The 17,142-nt window shown below is 43.0% G+C and overlaps 1 protein-coding gene across 1 annotated transcript in view; it reads right to left on the bottom strand.

Annotated features, from left to right (window-relative positions):
• NCOR1 (nuclear receptor corepressor 1) overlaps positions 1-16,826 on the bottom strand; it is a 179,563-nt gene extending 162,737 nt beyond the window's left edge. Inside the window, 1 exon segment of the mRNA XM_070735450.1 lies at positions 16,710-16,826. The gene's annotated coding sequence lies outside the window, so the exon portion shown is untranslated.
• Between the last annotated feature and the right edge of the window lie 316 nt (positions 16,827-17,142).

The following is a 17,142-nucleotide window of genomic DNA, read 5'->3' as shown; positions in this document are numbered from 1 at the left end:
TTACAGACGCCTCCAGGAATATCAACCCTATTGCACACTTTAGAGTCATCGGCAAATAGGCAAACCTTCCCTACCAAACCTTCCCCTATGTCACTCACAAACATATTAAAAAGAATAGGACCCAGAACTGACCCTTGTGGCACACCGCTTGTAACCTGTCTCTGCTCAGAATACTCGCTATTAACAATAACTCTCTGATGTCTACGCTTCAGCCAGCTGCAAATCCATTCAACTATCCAGGGATTAAGTCCAATCTTCACTAATTTATCTATCAGCTCTTTATGTGGAACCATATCAAAGGCTTTGCTGAAATCCAGATAGGCAATATCCACGGCACCATCTTGGGAAAAAAAAATTATGTGTATTTCTACATAACCACAGATATTTTCACAGAAGCCACCTTGAAAAAGGCTGCCGTAATATATATTTATATATTTAACTGCATGTTAGATGGGACAGATATGTAGCTGTAGATAATATGTAGATAATTATATATTTATGACATAAATCAAATTTATTTGGTTACAAAGTTCATTTGTGTCAACTTTCTCACACTTTTAGACAACTGCTCTTTCCCCACAAATTCATTCACAAGGGTGTCTGCGAGCACAACAGAGTCCCGAAGGAAGTTGGGCGGCATAAAAATCGAATGAATAAACAAACATAAAACCACACTAGGACAGAAATTGCCGACAATAACCTCAAGCTTTTCAAGGACTTCACCTACATCATTTTAACACAACAATTTCTCAGATGTGCAATTTCAGAATATCTACTGCACCGTCATACTGTAAAATTTCACAATATCAGATAAATAAGAGTCGATCTGACCCAGGTTTTTAAGCACCAGGTTAGAAAGCAAGATAAAATATATGATAAATATTTGAATAATTATTACATTGAATGAAGTATGGTCACCATATTTTGATAAATGTTTAAGAATTGAAGACTTAAAATAATGGATTAATTTTTATGTTGTTTTAGTAATAGAGTTTGGTTTTTTTCTTTACTTTTTTTCTTCTTTTTCTTTCCATTCTTTTTTAAACTATAATTTTCTTTCTTTTTTTCTTTTCAGTTGATGTCTTTTTTTTTCTTGTAAGGGTTTTGGAGAATACATAAGGAGGAATAGGCAGGATGGCATACTTGAATTAGTAAAAGGATGATGATCTTAGTCTAATAAGGTTTAAAGGAAATTAAGGTTGAATTCAATTAGAAGAAAATTAGATGTAAAGATGACAAAATTAGAGGTCAAGGTTTGGCGGGGTGGATGAACACTTGAAGTAATTAATTGGGAAATAATAATTGGGGGGGAGCAATTATAATTGGGTTACTACCTCGATACTGTTTTTATTGTATTATGAAGGTATTTTGAAATGTATTGAATGTATGGAGAATTTTTTTAAAACCCCCCCCCCCCCCCCAAAAGAAAGCAGGAAGCCATGAGTTCAAATCCTACCTTAAGCCATGAAAGCTGACTAGATGGCTTTGGACCAATCAACACGAGACTAAGGATTCTGGTCCCGCCTTAATCCTGCATTGGTTGCCGATCGGTTTCCGGTCACAATTCAAAGTGTTGGTTATGACCTATAAAGCCCTACATGGCATCGGACCAGAATATCTCCGGGACCGCCTTCTGCCGCACGAATCCCAGCAACCGGTTAGGTCCCACAGAGTTGGCCTTCTCCGGGTCCCGTCGACTAAACAATGTCATTTGGCGGGCCCCAGGGAAAGAGCCTTCTCTGTGGCGGCCCCGGCCCTCTGGAACCAACTCCCCCCGGAGATTAGAACTGCTCCCACCCTCCCTGTCTTTCGTAAACTACTCAAGACTCATTTATACCGCCAGGCATGGGGGAGTTGAGGCACAAAAGCCAGCGATGGCCAACCTTTACGGCACCGAGTGCCCAAACCGGAATGTATGTGCATGTGCGCGCACCCGAGCACCGGAAACCCATGCCCGCATGCCTGTTTTTATACTGTTTTGGGGGCTTTTTCAGGCAGCTTTTCATGCCATTATCTGGCATTAACTGCCCGAAAAAGGCCCAATTTTGGGCCAATCATCAGGAGACGGTGAGTTCTAGTCCCGCCTTAAGCATCAAAGGTAATTGCGTGACTTTGTGCCAATCACAATGAGACGGTAAATTCTAGTCCCACCTTAGGCATCAAAGCTAACTGTGTGACCCTGGGCCAATCACCAGGAGACAGTGAATTCTAGTCCCGCCTTAGGCATCAAAGCTAACTGTGACCTTGGGCCAATCACCAGGAGACGGTGAATTCTAGTCCCGCCTTAGGCATCAAAGCTAACTGTGTGACTTTGCGCCTATCACCAGGAGACGGTGAATTCTAGTCCCGCCTTAGGCATCAAAGCTAACTGTGACCTTGGGCCAATCACCAGGAGACAGTGAATTCTAGTCCCGCCTTAGGCATCAAAGCTAACTGTGTGACCTTGGGCCAATCACCAGGAGACGGTGAATTCTAGTCCCGCCTTAGGCATCAAAGCTAATTGTGTGACTTTGCGCCTATCACCAGGAGACGGTGAGTTCGAGTCCCACCTTAGGCAGGACACTTGGGTAGGTACTGTAACTTTGGGCTAGTCACTCTCTCTCGGGTCAGCCCACCTCACAGGATTGTTGTGGTGAGGAGAATAAAAGGAAGATTACATATGTTCTCCCCTTGAGTTATTTATTAAAATAATAAAGACAGAATTAAAAAAAATCTTAAATAGGCACAATTACATGCCATTGATGGGTAATTAAACTGAATTAAAGAGCCTTGGTGGTACAGTGGTTAGAGTGCAGTTCTGCAGGCTACTATCACCGACTGCCAGAGGTTTGGCAGATCGAATCTCACCAGGCTCCAGGTTGACTCAGCCTTCCGTCCTTCCGAGGTGGGTCAAATGAGGACCCAGATTGTTGGGGGTTAATATGCCGACTCTGTAAACAGCTTAGAGAGGGCTGGAAAAGCACTACGAAAACTTCAGATCATGCAGAACGCAGCCGCGAGAGCCATCGTGGGGCTTCCAAGATTCACCCACGTGTCTTCAACACTCCGTGGCCTGCATTGGCTGCCGATCAGTTTCCAGTCACAATTCAAAGTGTTGGTCATGACCTTTAAAGCCCTACATGGCATTGGACCAGAGTACCTCCGGAACCGCCTGCTACCGCACGAATCCCAGCGACCGATAAGGTCCCACAGAGTTGGCCTTCTCCGGGTCCCTTCGACTAAACAATGTCGTTTGGCGGGCCCCAGGGAAAGAGCCTTCTCTGTGGTGGCCCCGGCCCTCTGGAACCAACTCCCCCCCGGAGATTAGAACTGCCCCCACCCTCCCTGTCTTTCGTAAACTACTCAAGACTCATTTATACCGCCAGGCATGGGGGAGTTGAGATATTCCTTCTCCCTAGGCCATTACAAGTTATGCATGGTATGTTTGTGTGTATGTTTGGTTTTATAATAGGGGTTTTTAGTTGTTTTTTATTATTGGATTGTACATGTTGTGTTGATTGTTGTTGTTAGCCCCGAGTTTTCGGAGAGGGGCGGCATATAAATCCAATAAATTGAATTGAATTGAATTAGCCGCCCCAAGTCTGCGGAGAGGGGCGGCATACAAATCCAATAAATTATTATTATTATTATTATTATTATTATTATTATTATTATTGTCTAAATGCTAAATGCTAATACATAATTCAAACATCCTAACAGTGACACAAAGGTCAAAGTCACCGCTTAAGTTCCTCTGAATTCTAAGAGGAAATAACAGGCGATGATAACAAAAACAAACAAAAATTATCCCTCCTCCTTTTTTTGGGTGATAGATTAAAAAAAGATGGGGCAGGCAAACAATAATTTTCATCAGACTTCAATATTTATCAAAAGCTGCAACTGGGGAGGGAAGAGCTTACTTATCATTTTGTTTTTTCTCTTTTAATAGCTGCAACTTTAACTGTTTTTTATACACTGCTCAAAAAAAATAAAGGGAACACTTGAACAACACAATATAACTCCGAGTAAATCAAACTTCTGTGAAATCAAACTGTCCACTTAGGAAGCAACACTGACTGACAATCATAGAAACATAGAAACATAGAAACATAGAAGACTGACGGCAGAAAAAGACCTCATGGTCCATCTAGTCTGCCCTTATATTATTTCCTGTATTTTATCTTAGGGTGGATCTATGTTTATCCCAGGCATGTTTCAATTCAGTTCCTGTGGATTTATCTACCACGTCTGCTGGAAGTTTGTTCCAAGGATTTACTACTCTTTCAGTCAAATCATATTTTCTCCCGTTGCTTCTGATCTTTCCCCCACCTAACCTCTGATTGTGCCCCCTTGTTCTTGGGTCCACTTTCCTATTAAAAACACTTCCCCCCGAACCTTATTTAACCCTTTCACATATTTAAATGTTTCGATCGTGTCCCCCCTTTCCCTCAAAATCAATTTCACCTGTTGTGCATATTCAACTTTGTACAGAACAAAGGATTCAATGAGAATATTTCATTCATTCAGATCTAGGATGGGTTCTTTGAGTGCTCCCTTTATTTTTTTTCCAGCAGTATATTTTATATTCGAGATAGCTCTTCCCCCTAGGCCATTACAAGTTATGCATGGTATATTTGTGTGTATGTTTGGTTTTATAATAGGGGTGTTTAGTGGTTTTTTATTATTGGATTGTACATGTTGTGTTTATTATTGTTGTTAGCCGCCCCGAGTCTACGGAGAAGGGCGGCATACAAATCCAATAAATAATAATAATAATAATAATTATTATTATTATTATTATCATCATCATCATCATCATTATCATCATTTTATTGCACCGGAAGCTGTAGCCCGTCTTTGGACCCGTTCAATTTGATCCATCTCTTTTTGTAGGTGAGGTCTCCAGAACTGAACCCAGTATTATTCCAAATGGGGTCTCACCTGTGCTCTATACAGAGGGATCACAATCAAATAGCGGGCCGTTCCATCTGACCTTCCTGCCATTCATCTTCAAGCTCTGTTGGGAGGATTGATGCTAGACTTATAGTTGGCGGTCACCACAACACGAGGAATTGTATTAAAGAATCGCAGCATTAGAAATTTTGAGAACCACTACTCTATACGAACTGAATAATCAAATTATCACAGATAATCACCACTCCGTTAAAGACCTTGGTATACTAATAACAAAAGATTTAAGTGCCAAAGCCCACTGCAACAACATAGCCAAGAAGGCTTCAAGAGTTGTAAACCTAATCCTACGTAGCTTCTGCTCTGGCAATCTCACACTACTTACCAGAGCTTACAAAACTTTTGCCAGACCCATCCTCGAATACAGCTCATCCGTTTGGAAACCATATCGCATCTCAGACATCAACACCCTTGAAAATGTCCAAAGATACTTCACCAGAAGAGCCCTTCACTCCTCCACTCGAAACAGAAGACTCTACGAGACTAGACTTTCAATCCTGGGCCTAGAAAGCTCAGAACTAAGACGCCTTAAACAAGATCTAAGTATTGCCCACAAGATCATATGCTGCAATGTCCTGCCTGTCGGCGACTACTTCAGCTTCAACCACAACAATACAAGAGCACACAACAGATTTAAACTTAATATTAACCGCTCCAAACTTGACTGTAAAAAATATGACTTCAGTAACCGAGTTGTCGAAGCGTGGAACTCATTGCCGGACTCCATAGTGTCATCCCCAAACCCCCAACACTTTACCCTTAGATTATCTACGGTTGACCTATCCAGATTCCTAAGAAGTCAGTAAGGGGCGAATACAAGTGCACTAGAGTGCCTTCCGTCCCCTGTCCTATTGCTCTCCTATATCTCCTATACCTTTCTTCTATTCCTGTATCTCTTCTTCTATTCTTTCATTGATATGTTCTATTACTATATCTTCTCTTCTATTCTTTCTTAAATATATTTTACTATGAGTATCTTCTCTATAACCTTCATCATGTATTTTACTATGTGTATATAGATATATACCCACTATTGTGTATTGTGTACAGTGAACCCTCGATCATCGCGAGGGTTCCGTTCCAGGACCCCAAGCGATGATCGATTTTTCGCGAAGTAGCGGTGCGGAAGTAAAAACACCATCTGCGCGTGCGCAGATGGTGTTTTTACTTCCACTGCCGCCCGCCCTTCGCCCGCCCACCCCGTTGCTCGCGCCTGGGGTGCGCGCGCGCTTGGGGACACCCTAGCTCCGCTTCCCAGCTGGGAAGCGGAGTTGGGGTGTCCCCAAGCTCGCGCGCGCCGCCCGCCCGCCCACGCTGTTGCCGGCTCCGCTTCCCAGCTGGGAAGCGGAGTTGGGGTGTCCCCAAGCTCGCGCCCCGCCGCCCACGCTGTTGCCAGCTCCGCTTCCCAGCTGGGAAGCGGAGCTGGGGTTTCCCCGCGCGTGCCGCCCGCCAGCCCACGCCGTTGCTCGCGCCGCCGCTGGGGTCTTACCGGGGCAAGAGGGGGAAGACCCAGGGAAGCCTCTGCCCGGCGGGGAAACTCCACCATCTACGCATGCGTGGAAGGGCACGCATGCGCAGATGGTGGAGTTTACTTCCGGGTTGAAAACTAGCGATATAGCCCTTTCGCGATGCTCGAGGACGCGAAACTCGAGGGTTCACTGTATTGGACAAAATAAATAAATTAAATTAATTAAATTAAATTAAAAAGGATGCAAACGACCAGCTGTTTGCAAGGAGCATCAATCCTTCTCTTCCCTACCATCCGATCAGAGCGGAAGAAGCTTCTGGGATGAGAAGCAAAACATCTTCAAAAGGAAAAAAAAACCAAGAAAGTCCTGAAAAAAAGCAAGTTTGGGGCAACCTGAGTGACAGAGAATCTCTGTAGACTTTTTACCTATATATACTGCTCAAAAAAAATATATAAACACTCCAAGAACCCATCCTAGATCTGAATGAATGACATATTCTCATTGGATACTTTGTTCTGTACAAAGTTGAATGTGCACAACAACAGGTGAAATTGTCAATCAGCGTTGCTTCCTAAGTGGACAGTTTGGTTTCACAGAAGTTTGATTGACTTGTATTGTGTTGTTTAAGGGTTCCCTTTATTTTTTTGAGCAGTGTATAATAGCAATACTTACTTGACAAATAAAACCTCACCCTCTCTCTTCTTTGAATTCGGGTTTCGTTTAGGAAACCAAAGGTGTCATTGTGTGTTTGTGTGTGTGTGAAATAATCTGTCAGGGTTTCGAACAACAAAAGTAAAAACTGCAAGGCTAGAATTTCCTCAAAGTTCCATAATAATAACAACAACAACAGCACCACCACCACAACAACAGAGTTGGAAGGGACCTTGGAAGTCTTCTAGTCCAACCCCCTGCTTATTATAATTTATTATTATTAGAGACGTCGTTTTTGGCACATCGGGGAAAACCCGAATCTTAGATTATTATATACTGCTCAAAAAAATAAAGGGAACACTCAAAGAACACATCCTGGAGCTGCCAAAACGCCAACACAGTTCTAGACTGCATCAACAGAGGGAGAGAATCAAGATCCCGTGAAGTGTTAATACCACTTTATAAGGCTTTGGTAAGGCCACACTTGGAATACGGCATCCGGTTTTGGTCGCCACAATGCAAAAAGGATGCTGAGACTCTAGAAAAAGTGCAGAGAAGGGCAACAAAGAGGATTAGGGGACTGGAGGCTAAAACACATGAAGAGCAGTTGCAGGAACTGGGCCTGGCTAGTTTAATGAAAACAAGGACCAGGGGAGACATGATAGCAGTGTTCCAATATCTCAGGGGTTGCCACACAGAAGAGGGAGTCAACATATTCTCCAAAGCACCTGAAGGTAGAACAAGAAGCAATGGGTGGAAATTAAACAAGGAGAGAAGCAATCTAGAGATTGCTTAAGGAGAAATTTCCTGACAGTCAGAACAGTTGATCTATTATTATTATTATTATTATTGTTGTTGTTGTTGTTGTTGTTGTTGTTATTGTTGTTGTTATGTCAGTACAACACAGCAAACGAGATCACTATGCTGGATTTTGTATTTCATCACCAGTCGGGCGCTTCCCAAGCACTTAGGACTGAGTGATGTAGCGGCGAATTATGTTTGCCGATCCCAGTAAAGCGGCCTTTTGCAATTGACAGGTGGAGATTTTGTCAATTCCAATGGTTTTCAAATGTCCGCTGAGATCCTTTGGTACTGCGCCCAGCGTGCCAAGTACCACTGGGACCACTTTCATGGGCTTATGCCAAAGTCGTTGCAGCTCGATCTTCGTATTTCACTAATTTCTCTAGCTGCTTCTCCTCAATTCTGCTGTCTCCTGGGATTGCGATGTCGATGATCCATACTTTCTTTTTCTCTACAATCACAATGTCTGGTGTGTTATGCTTCAGAATTCGGTCAGTCGGAAGTCCCACAGTAGTTTTGCTTGCTCATTTTCGACCACTTTTTCGGGCTTATGATCCCACCAGTTCTTTGCCACTGGGAAACGGTAGTTCCGGCACAAGTTCCAGTGGATCATCTGTGCCACAGCATCATGTCTATGCTTGTAGTCAGTCTGTGGGATCTTTTTGCAGCAGCTGAGTATGTGATTGATTGTTTCATCTGTTTCTTTACAGAGTCTGCACTTTGGATCATCTGATTTTTCAATTCTGGCTTTGACAGCATTTGTTCTAATGGCCTGTTCTTGTGCCGCCAGTATTAGTCCTTCTGTCTCCTTTTTGAGTGTTCCACTTGTAAGCCATGACCAGGTCTTTTCTTTATCCACTTTGCCTTCAATCTTCTCCAAGAACTGTCCATGCAAAGCTTCGTTCCGCCAACTGTCCATACGACACTGAGTTACATTTTTTCTGTACTGGTCCTTAGTTTGCTTCACCTTGAGAAGCTTCCTAATGTTGACCTCCATCAACGCTGACTCTTTGCTCCCCTTCACGTAGTCAGCTAATGCACGCTTCTCTTCTTCCACTGTCTGCTTCACTTGCATTATTATTATTATTATTATTATTATTATTATTATTATTATTATTAATTAGATTTGTATGCCGCTCCTCTCCGTAGACTCGGGACGGCATACAAATCCGTATGGAACAACTTGCCTCCAGAAATTGTGGACACTCCAACACTGGGAGTTTTTAAGCAGATGTTGGATAACCACCTGTGTGAAGTAGTGTAGGGTTTCCTGCCTAAGCAGGGGGTTGGACTAGAAGACCTCCAAGGGCCCTTCCAACTCTATTGTTGTTGTTGTTATTCCTGTTAATTACCGTGAAATCAAATTAAAATTAAATTAAAAGGATGCAAATGACATGCTGTCTGCAAGGAGTAGAAATCCTTCCATTCCCCATCATCCACTCAGAGTTGAATAAGTTTCTGGGATGAGAAGGGAAACATCTTCAAAAGAAAAACAAACAAACAAGAAAGTCCAGTTGCCTCCTGAAAAAAAGCCTGGATGACTAAGAATCTCTACTGAGTCAGAGGGAAAGAAGTGCGTTGACTAAACTGCCAGTCAATAAGGACATGGAGGACTTCCACAAAAGCTGGGATAGATGGTATATCTGGGTTGCAAAAAATAAAATAAAATGAAATGAAAAAGAAATTAGGAACCCCAAACCCAAATTTAGAGACAATAAATTTAAATATCATCAACAAATATTAACAAATTATAGCACCATTATACCATTGAAGAAAAAAGGATATATGATTGATATAATGATAAGGAGATTATAAGATTGTACTTATGTATTAAATGTATAACAATTGTAAAAAGGAAGATTTTCCTTTGTAAGTTAGACGTAAGCTGCACATAAATTACACTACTTTTCGAGTAGTGCCAATTGTAAATAATGATACCAAATATGTTATATATAAAGCAGAATGCTTTATTCCTTTTCTTTTTCTTATCTTCTTTTCCCTTTCCCTTTTTTTTTCTTTTCTTTTCATATTTGTCTTATGTGTACATATCGTCACTATGTTGTCTTTTGTTGTGTAATTTTAATGTAAATATTTAATAAAACTTTTTTCAAAAAAAAGAAAAACAAACAAACCAGAAAGTCCAGTTGCCTCCTGAAAAAAGCCTGGATGACTAAGAACCTCTACTGAGTCAGAGGGAAAGACGTGCGTTGACTAAACAGCCAGTCGAGCTTTCGTTTTTAGGGCATAAGACGGGCGAGCTTGCAAGATTCGAAGAAGTAAGACCGACTCCAAAGAAATCAGGAAGTAAGCCCGCCAGGCTGAGGACGATGGGCGACGGGGACTTCCCCTTGCCAGAATCTGCCCATCTAACAGGCATCGTAGTAAACAGATTATTTTCCTTATTTTCCTCCCCAAAAACTAAGGTGCATCTCATACTCCAAAAAATAGGGTACCTATGTAATCTATCCATCAAATTTACTGGTCGCCCATTTTTCCACAAAGTAACTCTTCATGACTATTTATTTATTTGTTTGTTTGTTTGTTTGTTTATTTATTTATTTATTCATTCATATATTTATTTATTTATTATATTTATTCATTTATTCATTTATTCATTCATTCATTTATTCATTCATTCATTCATTGGATTTGTATGCCGCCCCTCTCCGGAGACTCGGGGCAGCTAACAGCAACAATAAAGCAGTGTACAATAGTAGTCTGATGCTAGAAACAATTAGAAACCCATTAATATAAAAAACCAAACATACATACATACATACATACCATGCATAGAATTGTAAAGGCCTAGGAGGAAAGAGGATCTTAATTCCCCCATGCCTGACAGCAGAGGTGGGTTTTAAGCAGCTTACGAAAGGCAAGGAGGGTGGGGGCAATTTTAATCTTTGGGTGGAGTTGGTTCCAGAGGGCCGGGGCCGCCACAGAGAAGGCTCTTCCCCTGGGTCCCGCCACGCGACATTCTTTAGTTGACGGGACCCGGAGAAGAGACCTAACTGGTCGCTGGGATTCGTGCAGCAGAAGGCGGTCTCTGAGATAAACTGGTCCGGTGCCATGAAGGGCTTTATAGGCCATAACCAACACATTGAATTGTGATCGGAAACTGATCGGCAACTAATGCAGACTGTGGAGTGTTGGTGTAACATGGGCATATTTGGGAAAGCCCATGATCGCTCTCGCAGCTGCATTCTGCATGATCTGAAGTTTCCGAACATTTTAGTGGTAGTCCTTGGCTTACGACTGCAACCGAGCCTCAAATTTTTTGCTGCTAAGAGAGACAGCAGCTAAGTGACACTTGCTCCGGTTTTTGTGGGTTTTTTGGTATAATTTCTTTTAATTTTTTTTCCCCAATACAAACTTTTTCAATACATTACAAAATACCTTCTATTTGTATTACAATAAAAACAGTATCTCATTAGTTAGTCATGTATAATCCCAAAAATAAATTTCTAATTCCAAATTATTTACTTTCGGTACATATCAAACCTCGATCTCTAATTTTGATATCTAGATAACAAATTTTCTTCTAATTAACTTCATCGTTAACTTCCTTTTACCAACATTAACCCACGCCTGTCATCTTGCAAAATTTATCTAAGCTGTCATGCCTTCTTCCACTTTTTATACATTTTTCTTTGAAAACAAAAACCCTTATATAGCCTTCTCCTAATTAATAAAAATAAAGAAATATTTAAAAAAGACAAATCCACATATCTACTATTAAATAAATAAATAAATAAAAAGAACAACTGTTACCAATCCAAGCTTTCAGACCTTACTTTCTTATATACAATGCTCAAAAAAATAAAGGGAACACTTAAAACAACACAATATAACTCCAAGTAAATCAAACTTTGAGGAAATCAAACTGTCCACTCAGGAAGCAACACTGATTGACAATCAATTTCACATGCTGTTGTGCAAATGGAATAGTTGTGCAAATGAAATATTCAATGAGAATATTTTATTCATTCAGATCTAGGATGTGTTATTTGAGTGTTCCCTTTATTTTTCTGAACAGTATACTGTATTTACATATAAAAAAAAACTTCTAACATTAAATCCAATTTCTATTATAAATTCATATTAACTTTTGCTCCGTTTTAACCACCTTTCTTTTCTTTTAAAAAAAGGCTTTATTGAGACAATTAAAACATACAGAGTCCATAAACATGCTTACAATCATACATTCCCATAGATATAAATTGAATAGGAAAGAAATAAAGAGAAAAAGAAGAAAAAGGAGAGGTAGGGAGGAGAAATAAGGATAGCCAACTGTTACTGTTGGCTCTGATGGTTGAGCGAACTGTTTGTGAGTGCTTCATGAAGTTAAGAGATTAAATTTCTGTAAATGTGGTCAAACATTAAGTAAAAAGTTTTTTATTTATTTTATTTATTTATTTATTCATTGTTAGAGTTGGAAGGGACCAACCCCCTGCCTAAGCAGGAACCCTATAGCATCCCAGCCAAATGGCAGACCAATTTCCTCTTTAAAATGTCCAGAGTATTGGAGTTCACAACGTCCGCTGGTAGGTTGTTCAACTGGTTGATCGTTCTGACCGTCAGGAAGTTCTTCCTTATTTCCAGGTTGAATCTTGTTGAAATTTGTTCAAAATAGTATGTGTACATAAATTTTGCAAAGGTGAAGTGTGTTAGTATGTAGTCTGCTGGTTAATAGTATGATTTTCTTTAGATTCTGTATAAAATGCTTTAGAGAAAGTTTTTGTTCCATCGGTTGGTGGTAATTTTTGGTTATTTTATGTATCTTTAGTACTGAGGTGTTGTTTGTTTGCGTCTTTTAAATTGTGCAGGTATTTTTTCTGTTCCAGCCATTTATACCAATTTCTCCAGGCATTATAGAAGTCGAATTCATCTTTTTCTTGGAGTTCAAGAATCAGTTTTGTCATCTCTGCACTTTTCATGGTTTTTCACCACCTTTCTTGACCCCTGTGGTGAAATCAGTTGTGCGGCTCTTAAGCGGATCTGGCTCCCCCCATGGACTTCCCTTGTCTTATGAATTTAATAAATTAAATTAAATTAAATTAGTTGTCAGAAGACCCGCAAAAGCCTGGGACGCTGCAACCGTAGTAAATATGAATCGTTTGACGCATGTCAGATTTTTGAACGCTGGGATGCAGTAATGGTCATTAAGTGTGGGAAACGTTCACTCTTTCTCCCACCCCAGGGAAAAAACTTAAAAACTTCAAACGGACACTAAATGAATAGTTGTAAGTACGACAACGGCCTGTATTTGCAAACCGGTTTTGCCCCGAGTCCACGGAGAGGGCCAGCATACAAATCTAATAAATAAAGAAGTGTTTTTAATAGAAAAGTGAACACAAGAACAAGGGGACACAATCTGAAGTTAGTTGGGGGAAAGATCAAAAGCAACATGAGAAAATATTATTTCACTGAAAGAGTAGTAGATCCTTGGAACAAACTTCCATCAGACGTGGTTGGTAAATCCACAGTAACTGAATTTAAACATGCCTGGGATAAACACATATCCATCCTAAGATAAAATACAGGAAATAGTATAAGGGCAGACTAGATGGACCAGGAGGTCTTTTTCTGCCGTCAGTCTTCTATGTTTCTATGTAAGTCTTCTCTTTTTTGCGTGAGCGCGCCAGGTATGCCCTGGATTACAAGGCCCATGACCCTGAGCTGCACATGGCCTAGAACTGAATTGTATCCCCAGCCTTAATCCCATCTGGAGGCTGTCGCACTCGGAAGGCTAAGTTTACACGTGGGCGTGCAAGATTTCACGGTCACTCTAGCATAGGATTTTACCTTGCATCAGTTCAAGGCTTCTAGTTAAAATAGAAACATAGAAGACTGATGACAGAAAAAGACCTCATGGTCCATCTAATCTGCCCTTATACTATTTCCTGTATTTTATCTTACAATGGATATATGTTTATCCCAGGCATGTTTAAATTCAGTGACTGCGGATTTACCAACCACGTCTGCTGGAAGTTTGTTCCAAGGATCTACTACTCTTTCAGTGAAAGAGAGGGGCGGCATACAAATCTAAGTAATAAATAAATAAATAATATTTTCTCACGTTGCTTTTGATCTTTCCCCCAACTAACTTCAGATTGTGTCCCCTTGTTCTTGTGTTCACTTTCCTATTAAAAACACTTCCCTCCTGAACCTTATTTAACCCTTTAACGTATTTAAATGTTTCGATCATGTCCCCCCTTTTCCTTCTGTCCTCCAGACTATACAGATGGAGTTCATGAAATCTTTCCTGATACATTTTATGCTTAAGACCTTCTACCATTCTTGTAGCCCATCTTTGGACCCGTTCAATTTTGTCAATATCTTTTTGTAGGTGAGGTCTCCAGAACTGAACACAGTATTCCAAATGTGGTCTCACCAGTGCTCTAGATAAGGGGATCACAATCTCCCTCTTCCTGCTTGTTATACCTCTAGCTATGCAGCCAAGCATCCTACTTGCTTTTCCTATCGCCCGACCACACTGCTCACCCATTTTGAGAGTGTCAGAAATCACTACCCCTAAATCCTTCTCTTCTGAAGTTTTTGCTAACACAGAACTGCCAATGCAACCAACTGGGTGATTTTAGGCCAATCAATAGGAGAAGGTGAGTTCTAGTCCTGCCTTAGGCATGAAAACCAATTAGATAACTTTGGGTCAATCACCAGGTGAAAGTGAGTTCTAGTCCTGCTTTAAGCATGAAAGCCAGCAGGGTGACTTTGGGTCAATCACCAGGAGGCTGGGAGTTCTAGTCCAGCTGGGGGACTTTGAGCCAATCCCCAGGTGAAAGTGAGTTCTAGTTCTGCCTTAGGCATGGGTGACCTTGGACCAGTCCCTCTCGCTCAGCTCAGCCCAACCCACCTCACAGGGTTGAGGTTGTTGTTGTGTAGAAAATAGGAGGAGGAGGAAGGTGTGTTGGATGTCTCTTCTGCCTTGAGTTATTTGTAGAAATAATAAAGGCGGGATACAAATAAATAAGTAATAGTAGATAGAGCCAAACTTCCCCTACACCGGACCCTTATTCTCTCCGCAAGACAGCCATATCCAGCCTTTAACAATGTAAACACTTGTCAGTTCCATAAAGACTGTAAGATCCATAATTCCCAGCAAGCACAGCCTGCGTGCCAGGCAGGGTCAGACTGTCCATTACAACCACAACAAGAAAGGAAAGGCCAAGAGCAAATTCTGGGGTTGAAAACTGACAACACAAGCAGGGGAACTCAGGCCGGCTGGGGATGATGGGAGCTGCCATCGATTAAATATTCAGGGTAGGGGACGATGGGAGAGTAAGGTGGAGGAGAACCCAAGGCTGGAAAAGTGCAGCAGTGGGGATAATAGGAACTATCTCGAAGCTGGCTAAAATAGGACCAGGGGGTGGGGATGATGGGATCTAGCGCCCAGAGGAATATGAACCACTGAGGGCCAGAATGGGAATTGCAAGGGAAACAGCAAAAATATGGGGCAAAGCCAGGGAGGGGGGTGCGTGAGGTTGGGGATGATGGGATCCCATCGCCCCAACCTCTACATTCTATGGAGATTCTGGAGGAGCGTGAGGCTGGGGATGATGGGATCCCATCCCCCCAACCTCTACATTCTATGGAGATTCTGGAGGAGCATGAGGCTGGGGATGATGGGATCCCATCCCCCCCAACCTCTACATTCTATGGAGATTCTGGGGAAGCATGAGGCTGGGGATGATGGGATCCCATCCCCCCAACCTCTATTTCCTATGGAGATTCTGGAGGAGCGTGAGGCTGGGGATGATGGGATCCCATCCCCCCAACCTCTACATTCTATGGAGATTCTGGGGAAGCATTAGGCTGGGGATGATGGGATCCCATCCTCCCCAACCTCTACATTCTATGGAGATTCTGGAGAAGCATGAGGCTGGGGATGATGGGATCCCATCCCCCCCCCCAACCTCTACATTCTATGGAGATTCTGGAGAAGCGTGAGGCTGGGGATGATGGGACCCCATCCCCCCCCCCAACCTCTACATTCTATGGAGATTCTGGAGGAGCATGAGGCTGGGGATGATGGGACCCCATCCCCCCAACCTCTACTTTCTATGGAGATTCTGGAGGAGCGTGAGGCTGGGGATGATGGGATCCCATCCCCCCAACCTCTACATTCTATGGAGATTCTGGGGAAGCATTAGGCTGGGGATGATGGGATCCCATCCTCCCCAACCTCTACATTCTATGGAGATTCTGGAGAAGCATGAGGCTGGGGATGATGGGATCCCATCCTCCCCAACCTCTACATTCTATGGAGATTCTGGAGGAGCATGAGGCTGGGGATGATGAGATCCCATCCCCCCCCAACCTCTACATTCTATGGAGATTCTGGAGGAGCATGAGGCTGGGGATGATGGGACCCCATCCCCCCAACCTCTACTTTCTATGGAGATTCTGGAGAAGCGTGAGGCTGGGGATAATGGGAATTGTAATCCCAGGAACAAAACACAGGGCGGGGGAAAGGAATACAAGGAATATCGATACGGCTGCCCTTCAGGGCATTGGGGTGGATATTAATACAAGGGGGGGGGGGCTACCACCGTGGGCGATGGGAAGTGTAGTCCCGGCGCACGTGCAAAGAACCAGGCTGGCGGGGAGCGATGGGAGGTGTAGTCTGAAGCATACCTCGGGCGGAGGCGGTCCGTTCGCCCCCCCTTCGCTCCCCCCGCCTCGACCTGTCAGATTGCCGCGCCCCCCCACCAAGCCGGCCTCGCCCCCCTCCTCTTCCGCCCCCCCTTTTCCTTCCTCCCCCGAGGCCGGAAATGCCCCGCCCTAGCAGTAGCCGCGTCGGCCCCGGCCTGGCCTCACCTCATCCTACAATTCCTCGACGGCGTCGGCGGCAGCGGCGGCAGCAAAACCTCCTCCTCCTCAGCCGCCGCCATCTTGGCTCTTCCCCCTCCCTCCGAGCCCCCTCCCTCCGGCTTCTCCGAGGCTCCGCCCCCTATCCCCTCGCCCTGGCGAAGCAGGTCCTGGCAGCACCGCCGACGCGCCTTTCGCCGACTTAAAAAAAAACCTCCTCACCTTGCGGCAGCGCTAGAAATCCTCACGGATGACTCTCGCTGTTTGAATCCCTGTCCGAAGAGATAGAATTCCATAGGAATCGCATTAACCCATTCCGCGTAGGACAATTGCACTACACCTCTTCCAGGACCGTGCGGTACTAATTAAGCGAACTCTCCCGGGGGGACGCTTCGGGAGGGGTCAGAGTCGGAGAGGCGCGCTGGCCAATAAGGATGCAAAG

Source organism: Erythrolamprus reginae, chromosome 1, assembly GCF_031021105.1.
Source record: "Erythrolamprus reginae isolate rEryReg1 chromosome 1, rEryReg1.hap1, whole genome shotgun sequence".
In the NCBI taxonomy this organism is placed as follows: domain Eukaryota; kingdom Metazoa; phylum Chordata; class Lepidosauria; order Squamata; family Dipsadidae; genus Erythrolamprus; species Erythrolamprus reginae.
The sequence above is the reverse complement of the archived record's forward strand: the minus strand, read 5'-3'. Positions and strand labels throughout refer to the sequence as shown.